Source organism: Scyliorhinus canicula, chromosome 18 (assembly GCF_902713615.1).
Source record: "Scyliorhinus canicula chromosome 18, sScyCan1.1, whole genome shotgun sequence".
Lineage (NCBI taxonomy): Eukaryota > Metazoa > Chordata > Chondrichthyes > Carcharhiniformes > Scyliorhinidae > Scyliorhinus > Scyliorhinus canicula.
The window spans coordinates 96,470,814-96,480,560 of NC_052163.1; positions in this window are offsets into that span (position 1 = coordinate 96,470,814).

Here is a 9,747-nt window from a genome sequence, read left to right on the forward strand (position 1 = left end):
CCCACATCATATCCACTCACCCCTTCCCATGTCCACTCTTCCCAACCCGAAACCAAAAGAACACCCCGCCCCCCCCCCCCACAAACCCTCAGTTTGAATTCAACCTTTCAGTCTGAATAAAGGTCGACGCCTCATCTGGCGTCTCAAAATAATAGTGATTTCCTGAAACGTGACCCACAATCGCGCTGGCTGCAGCATTCCGAACTTCACCCCCTTCCGATGAAGAACTGCCTTGGCCCGATTAAAACCCGCCCTCTTCTTGGCCACCTCCGCACTCCAGTCCTGGTAGATACGGATCTCCGTATTCTCCCACCTGCTGCTCCGTTCTTTCTTCGCCCACCTCAGGAAGCACTCCCTGTCCATAAAGCGGTGGAACCTCACCACTACAGCCCTTGGCGGCTCGTTGGCTTTGGGCCTCCTTGCCAGGACTCGATGAGCCCCATCCAGCTCCAGGGGCCTCGGGAAAGCTCCTGCGCCCATCAGCGTGTTGAGCATTGTAACTACATATGTCCCAGCGTCAGACCCTTCCACTCCTTCAGGGAGACCCAGAATCCGAAGATTCTTCCTCCTCGAACTTCTCCTGCCACTTCTTGTGTAGCGCCTCGTGCGCCTCCACTTTCACCGCCAGGCCCAAAATCTCATCCTTGTTCACTGAGGCCTTCTGCCGCACCTCTCGAATCACCGCTCCTTGGGCCTTCTGGGTCTCCACCAGCTTTTCTATCGACGCGTTCATTGGCGCCAGCATTTCTGCTCTCGGCTCCGCAAAGCAGTTTTTGAGGAACTCCTGCTGCTCCTGCGACCACTGCGCCCACGCTGCTTGATCTCCACCCGCTGCCATCTTGCTTTTCCTCCCCCGCTCTCTCCGCTGCTCCAAAACCACTTTTTTTGATCGCTCCACTCCTGGTCCACTCCATACAGTGCTGGGGGAAACCTTACTATCACCTTCCCACACTGGGAACCGACGTACAAGTGCCGCTGGGGCTCCTCAAAAGGACCCAAAAGTCCGTTCTTGGCGGGAGCTGCCGAACGTGCGACCTAGCCAAGCATGGCCGCAACCGGAAGTGGGATGGAACATTTAAGTTATGAAGAGAGGTTGGATAGACATGCGTTGTTTCCATTGGAGCAAAGATTTAAGGGTGACTGGATTGAGTTATGCAAGATTATGTGGGGCACAGACAGGATGGATAGGGAGCAGCTGTTCCCCTTAGTTGAAGTGTCAGTTTCGAAGGGACACAAATTCAGGGGCAGGAGGCTCAGGGGGGGGGGGTTTGAGGAAAAACCTTTTTACCCAAAGGTGTGAGGGTGGTACAGGAGAGTTGCCTCACATCCTTTAAAAAGTACCCAGATGAACACTTGGCACATCATAACATTCAAGGCTATGGGTCAAGTGCTGGCAAATGGGATTAGGTAGGCAGGTCAGGTGTTTTCCATGTATCTGTGCTGTATTATTCTGTGATTCTGTCTTATGGTCATTCATTGTGCAAACGTTTCACAGAATGCCCTGAATCCCATACCAATTGCTTCTACTCAAGCCAGTATTTCTGCAGCTAAAGTACCTTTTGTTGTCCTTTCTATTCTCTTCACTTTTCAGGGCAATGGACAACATTTGCTATCCTTTCTCACAATACTAAACCTTGAATATCCATCAGGAGGATTAGCATTTGACGAATCGCTAAAAATGACTAATTTCATATTTTCTGGATCCCCCAAGGCTGGAAACCCGAGTGTGCATTTCACGGAATTTAATTTCTTTAATCGTAGACCTACAGCAGAAGGAAGCCATTTGACCCATCGAGTGTGCATCAACCCTCTGAAAACACACCCTGCCTAGCCCCCCCCACCCATTTTATCCCCGTTACCCCAGCAAACCTACACATCTCTGATCACTAAGGGGCAATTTAGCACGGCCAATCCACCTAACGTGCACATCTTTGGACTGAGAGGGGAAACCGGAGCACCCGGAGGAAACCCATGCAGACACGGGGAGAAATTGGAAACTCCACACAGACAGTCACCTGAGTCCGGAATTGAACCTGGGTACCTGGTGCTGTGAGGCAACGTGCTAACCACTGGGCCACCGTGCCACAAATAATGTTTTATTTCATCTTTGAAGTTCAACTGCAGAATGTTTCGTTATTGTTCTGCACTTCCCGCTCCAACAACACTCAAGAAGCTCATCACCAGCCAGGGCAAAGCAGCCTGCTTGACTGGCACCCATTCCACCAACAGTTTCTCCCACCACCATCGATGAATAGTCTCTCATAAATTTTATCCATAAATTTTAAGAGGTTATCCAAACCTTCATCAGTCTCCAAATGATGAGCCTCTAGCTCTGAAAATACTTTGCACCTGAACTTGCTTCTGGTGGGAAGCAACAATGTCAAAGCCATATTTTGCTTTTCCTTTGGTAAAGACGTAACCTGTGTCCATATATCCGCTTCAATTTTATTGATATAAAGTTCAGCTTCACAGAGCAACATTGGAAAATCCTCCCTTTTTTTCTTACTATGTCCTAGAAACCATTATCACTGTCCCTGGGAATGTACTGGATTGTCGGCAGGACAGGCTCACCAGGAGTGGTGGCACAGTGGTATACAGTTGGGCACTGCTACTAACTGAACCCTGAAGAACTTAACTGCTAGAATGGGTCTGCAGCAGGTTGAGAGGGAACCGACAAGAGAGAAAAACCAACTAGTCCTCATCCTCACCAATCTATCTGTTGCAAATGGACCAGAATGCTGAAGATGTAATATGTGAGGCCTTTTTGGCATTTAAGCCTCAATATAGACTTGGGAATTGTTCGCTAACCTATTGAACAATCAGGGGCCCCCAACTACAAGTCTGTCTAATGACCTTGATTTGTAATAATGACACTCACCTGGTAACTAAATTATATCCTAAAGAAGGTTATTATTAATTAATAACTTTTAAAATAACCTTCTTTTTCTGTTTACATGTTGGACTGGATTGCCTTTACACTCTCTGGATGCTCCCAAATGGATTTCTTTATAAATCATACTGGTGAATGTAATATTATAGGTGTCCCAAATTAAAATACCAAGGATAATGCCTTTATTTTCACAGAAGCTTCACAATGCCATCATCCTCTTGAAAGCTCCTAACCGAGAACCTGTCACAAAATGCTACAGTTGAAATTTCTTTATTTTCTTTTATATTCAGTAGTTAAATTAACCCCTTCTGACCTTTTGACTCCGTAATCTCCCGTCTCCTTCTTTGAGTGATGTACTTTAGTTGTAAACATAACCTGCAGCTGACAGCAGGTTTAATGTATAGTCAATAATCCGTCGCCATAATTTACTTTTAGTGGCAATTAAACAATTGTTGCCAATCAGAGCACATTTATATGACACATATGATTAATATTAATGGCTGTTCCAAATTAACTATTTTTCTTCAAGAAGATGAAGCCCTTTTACACTGACGTAGGAATTTACTTCAGAGTCGAATAAAATGAAGCTATGATTGAATTCGGTCAGTATTTTTTTGCAAAGGTTGAACAATTTGATAGGGGCCCGTCGCTAACCACAAGGACTGAAAATTGTTGAACCATTTCATGATCTTAAAAAAAATGCTCCCAATGAAATTGCATTGCTGGCTATCAAAGAACTAAAGGAATACTACAACAGTACAATATTTAGCAGGCATGCATTTGCAGTGAATAAAAGCATGGCCACTGTTTTTGATCCCCTTGATCACACATGCCTGAACATCACAAGCAAAAATCAGCATTTTAATCAATCCGTTTCTGTCAGCAGGTCTGGTTTTTTTTTTGGATTCTCACCTTTCCTGTTTCTAAGGTCATGGGTCAGCCACCTTAATCTTTGGGTATTAATAATATAATTGACTCGGGCCCCTGCATCTGAGGAATGAAGGCAGACTAGTCTTTTAAAGGGACCCGCCCTTCTGTGAGCAAGTATTTCTTCAGAGGTAGAAAGCAGCTGAATATTTGCGGCTATTTCCTATCTCACTGAAGGATTTTTCAATTTTGTATAATCAAAGCACAATGCTATGTTGCAATTTTAATTCCCTTTCTAAAACCCATTCTTCCTCTGAATGTCAGTCCTGTTCTTCAGCTTTTCTTCTACTTACAGTCTTGTCATTCCCCTCTCCTTGCTCCCCCCTCCCTGACCCCTCCTCGGCATCCCCTTTTTTCGGTCAGGGTGTTCTAGTCCTAGTTGCTATTCTCCACACACCCCTCTTCCCTTTATGTTTTCTGTTGCAAGGCTTGTGGGTTTGGGGAGGGAGCCTTCCCCCTGCCCTCCCCCAATGCTTCACCCTGTATTTCCTCTGTTTCCTACTCTCTTCCCCTCAGAGTTGTGTATCGCTCCCATCTCTCCCTTTTTCCTTATTCGCTGTTGGCTTCGAACAGGTCTTGGAACGAGCCGACGAACTGACCCCATGCTTTGAGGAAGCCTTCTTCTGACCTTTGGATGGTGTACATGATCTTTTCCATATGGAGAAATTCCTCCAGGTCTGCCAGCCAGTCTGCAGCTGTGGGTGGTGCTGCTGATTGCCAGCCAAGCAGGATTCTCCAGCGTGTGATTAGGGAAGCAAAAGCTAGGGTGTCGGCCTCTTCCCCATGTGTAGTTCTGGCTGATCTGACACCACTCTCGGGCATGGTTCCACAAACTGAGAAGGTTGGCCCTCGCTCCCATGTCGACCTTGCATCTGATCAATGTGGCATTCAGCATCACTGGAATTGTCCATCTGTCTTTGATGGTATCAGTAATACTATTGGAGTCATTGGTCAGTAAAACCTCTTCATTCTTCATATTCGGACTCATCGTGTCCTCAGTCTAAATCAGATCAACAAAGAACAGGTCTTCAATGAACATCTCATCAATCGCGTTTCTTGATCCTGTTTAGCCCACTGCTGGACGCAAAAAACATTGCTTTGCAAAATTATTTGTTCGGCCGCACTTGGAACACACCTTCCCAAATGCTGGACATTGCTGTGGCCCATGTCAATTGCCACATCGCTCGCATAAAATGGGGGATCCGGTCGGCTGCATAAAATGGCCGCCCGCACTGAGACCACGTTTCTTATTCGACTGCATCACAGTGCTGATGGTACTGCCGTCGTCTTCCAGATTGGTGCCAACATCTTTTAGATTGAGCATACTGATCTGTATGCAGCTAGCTGACTTGCACGACAAATCTTGATAGCATTTTCTAATTGAAGCTCTTTTCTTTTTTTTAAATTTTTTAAAATTCTCCTCTTTCACCTTTTCTCCCAAATTTACACCCACCAACAATAAACAATAATCAGTAACAAATGCAATGTTAATCCCCATATCAACAACAATCCCATCCTCCCACCAAACCCCCAAACATTAGCCTAAATGTTAACATAAACAAATAACAAAAAGGAATCAGGAACCACCCATAGTCACCATTAACACATACAGTCCCTCCCCGCCAACCCTTCCAGCTCCCCTGTTTGATGTAATCCAATTCTTGAAAGTGCAGAATGAATAACTCCCATGAATTGTAGAACCCTCCATCCTTCCCCTCAGTTCAAATTTGACCTCTTTTAAAAAAAATATTATTATGGTATTTGCAATTTTACAATAATAACAATAACAGCGACATAAACATGGTACAATAAACATTCCCCCTCCCCCCCCCCCCCCCCCCCCCATCACAATCTTCACATACCCCAACCATAAAACAACAGTCTGGCCCTCCACCCCTCCTACTTTGGCATTCTGCTTCTGTTGACATTTTAATTTCCCCCGAGAAAGTCGACGAACGGCTGCCACCTCCTGGTGAACCCTAACATTGACCCTCTTAAGGCGAACTTTATTTTCATGAGACTGAGAAACCCAGCCATGTCACTAAACCAGGTCTCCGCACTCGGGGGCTTCGTGTCCCTCCACATTAATAAGATCCGTCTCTGGGTTACCAGGGAGGCAAAAATCAAAACGTCGGCCTCTTTCGCCCCCTGGACTCCCGGCTCTTCCGACACTCCAAAGATTGCCACCTCTGGACTTGGCACCACCCGTGTTTTGAGTACCGTGGACATCACCCTAGCGAAACCCTCCCAAAACCCTCTAAGCTTCGGGCATGCCCAAAACATGTGGACATGATTTGTTGGGTTCCCCGCGCACCTCGCACACCTGTCGTCAACCCCAAAAACCTTGCTCATCTGCGCCACAGTCGTGTGTGCCCGGTGGACTACCTTGAAGTGTATCAGGCTAAGCCTGGCACATTGAGGATGTGTTAACCCTGCTTAAGGCATCCGCCCACAGACCCACCTCTATCTCTCCCCCAAGCTCATCTTCCCACTTGCCCTTGAGCTCCTCCTCCAGAGTTTCCTCCGATTCCAAAAGTTCCTGGTAGATATCTGATACATTCCCCTCTCCCACCCTTGTACTGGAGAGCACTCTGTCTTGTATCCCCTGTGGCGGCAGCAGCGGGTAGGCCGGAACATGCCGTCTCAAGAAGTCCCGTACCTGCAGGTACCTAAACACATTCCCTGCTTGCAGTTCAAATTTATCCTACAAGGCTTTCAACTGGGGAAGCTCCCGTCTATAAATAGATCCCCATCCTCCTAATTCCTGCCCTTTACCATCTACGGAACCCACCATCCAGCCTACCCGGTACAAACCAATGGTTATAATACATCGGGGTCCAAACTGATGCTCCCTCCACTCTCTTATGCCTCCTCCACTGCCCCCAGATTCTCAGAGCCGCCACCACTACCGGACTTGTGGAGTATCAGGCCGGCGAGAACGGAAGAGGTGCCGTTCTCAGTGCTCCCAAACTTGTGCCTTCACATGACGCCGCCTCCATCCGCTCCCACACTGACCCCACCCCCACTACCCACTTCCTAATCATGGCTTTATTAGCCACCCAGTAATAATTACAAAAGTTCGCCAGCGCCAACCCACCCTCACCCCGACTGCCCTCCAGCAACACTTTCTTCACTCACCCACACAAAGCCCGAAATAACCTTATTCACCCGTTTAAAAAAGGCTCTTGGGATCAAGATGGGGAGGCACTGAAAGGCAAACAGAAATCTGGGGAGAACCGTCATTTTCACGATCTGTACCCTCCCTGCCAGTGATAGCGGGACAATGTCCCATCCCTTTAAGTCCTCTTTCATTTGTCCTACGTGCCGGGATAGGTTTAATCTGTGCGGTGCCTCCCATTCCCAAACCACCTGAATTCCTAGAAATCGAAAGCTCCTTCCTACCATTCTAAACAGCAGCTCTCCCAGTCTCCTCTACTGTCCTCTCGCCTGTATCACGAACATCCCACTTTTCCCCCAAGTTCAATTTATACCCCGAAAAATTACCAAATTCCCCTAGGATCCGCATAACTTCCCTCATTCCCTCCAACGGGTCTGAAATATGCAAGAGCAGGTCATCTGCGTAAAGTGAAACATGGTGTTTCAACACAACCAAACCAGCCCCTTCCAGTTCCTAGAGGCTCTGAACGCCATGGCCAGTGGCGCTGTGATCAGAGCAAACAGTAACGGGGAGAGGGGACACTTCGTCCCTTGGTGTAGTTTAAAATACCCCAACCTCAACTGGTTCGTACACACACTTGCTACTGGTGCCTGATAGAGCAACTGCACCCAGTCAATAAAGCCCTCACCGAACCCAAACCTTCCCAGCGCCTCCCACAGATAATCCCACTCCACCCGATCAAAGGCCTTCTCCGCATCCATCGCGACCACCACTTCCATCTCCTCTCCTTCTGAGGGCATCATAATAACATTTAAAAGCCTTTGAACATTGGCCGTGAGTTGCCTGCCCTTTACAAATCCCGTCTGGTCTTCCCCTATCACCCCCAGTCACAATGCTCTATCCTTGTGGCCAATATCTTAGTCAGCAGTTTCAAATTTGACCTTCTCAAGAGTCAAGAATTCCAGCAGGTCCCCCCCCCCCCCCCCCCCCCCCGCGCCACGCCAGGGCACAGGGTGCAGAGGTTGATCTCCATTCCAGCAGGATCTACCTTTGGGAGATCAATAAGGCGTAGGCTACAACATCTGCCTCCGCACCCGTTTCCAACCCCGGCTGGTCCGACACCCCGAATATGGCCTCCCGAAGGCCCGGGTCCAGTTTCATGTGCACCACTTTAGAGATTACCCGAAAAACCTCCTTCCAGTAATCCTCCAGCTTTGGACAGGACTAGGAACGTGGTTTGCAGGGCCACGACCCGCAACGTTCACACCCATCTTCTACCCCATCACAGAGCTGGCTCATCCTTGCCCTTGTGAGGCGTGCTCTATATACCACCTTCAGCTATATCAGCCCCAACCTCACGTACGAGGTGGAGGCATTCACTCTCCGGAATACCTCGCACCAGAATCCCTGCTCCATACCCTCTCCCAACTCTTCCTCCCACTTTGCTTTGATTCCTTCCAGCAGTGCCTTCTCCTCTCCCAAAATAGCTCCGTAAACCGCCGACACTACCCCCCTTCTCCAGTTCCCCTGTCGTCAGCACCTCCTCCAGCAATGTGGAGGCCGGCTCCACCGGGAAGCTCTGTATCTCCTTTCTGGCAAAGTCTCAAACCTGCATCTATCAAAATATTTCCCTTTGTTCCAGTCCACACTTCGCTTCCAGCTCCTCCAATCCTGCAAACCGACCTACAAGAAACAAATTTTTTAGTGTCCTAATTCCTTTCTCCTCCCTTCTCCAAAAATTTCCATCCCACTTTTTAATTGCTCTACTGGGAAGCTCTGTATCTCCTTTCTGGCAAAGTCTCAAACCTGCATGTATCTAAATATTTTCCCCAGCTTCAGCCCATTCATCGCTTCCAGCTCCTTCAATCCCGCAAAACGGTCCCCAAGAAACAAATCTTTTAGTGACCTAATTCCTTTCTCCTCCCATCTCCGAAAATTTCCATCCCACTTCCCCGACTCAAATCTATGGTTTCCCCCAAATTGGCATTTCCCTTGACCCTGCCCCCAACCCAAAGTGCTGTCGAAACTGCCTCCAAATTCTCAACAAAGCTATTACTATCGGACTCCCTGAGTACTTCCCCGGGGCTATCGGGAGCGGCGCTTTTGCTAGCGCCTTCAATCCCGACCCCCTACACAAACTCTCCTCTGACCCACTGGGAGTCAACCCCTCTGACCCAGCTCTGTACCTGCTCCACATTCACCGCCCAGTAATAATATATCAGGTTCGGAAGACCCAAACCTCCTGCCTGCCTTCCTCTCTGTAGTAGCACCTTTCTAATTCTGGCCACCTTCCCTCCCCATATGAACGAGGTAATCATACCGTCAATCTCTCGAAAAAAAAATGCCTTTGGCAAGAAAATCAGCAGGCATTGGAAAATAAACCGAAATTGTGGCAACACGTTCATTTTAATCGCATGTATCCGACCCGTCAGTGACCGAGGGAGACCATCCCACCTTGCCAGATAAGCTTTCACCCTCCCTACCAAACTAGAAATGTTGTACCTACGGAGCCACACCCAATCCCGAGCAACCTGCACCCCCAGGTATCTAAAGTGAGTCCCTGCCCTACGGAATGGCAGCCTCCCCACCCCTGCCCCCACCCCCGGCCGAGACACTACAAAATATTCACTCGTCTAGATTTAATTTGTACCCAGGGAAAGACCCAAACCCCTGAAGCAGCTCCAGTATTCCCCCTATTGACACACTTGGTTCCTACATGTATAACAACAAGTCATTGGCATACAAGGATACCCTATGCTCTAGCCCCTCCCCCCCTCCCCCCGCACTATCCCTTTCCATAACCCTGAACTTC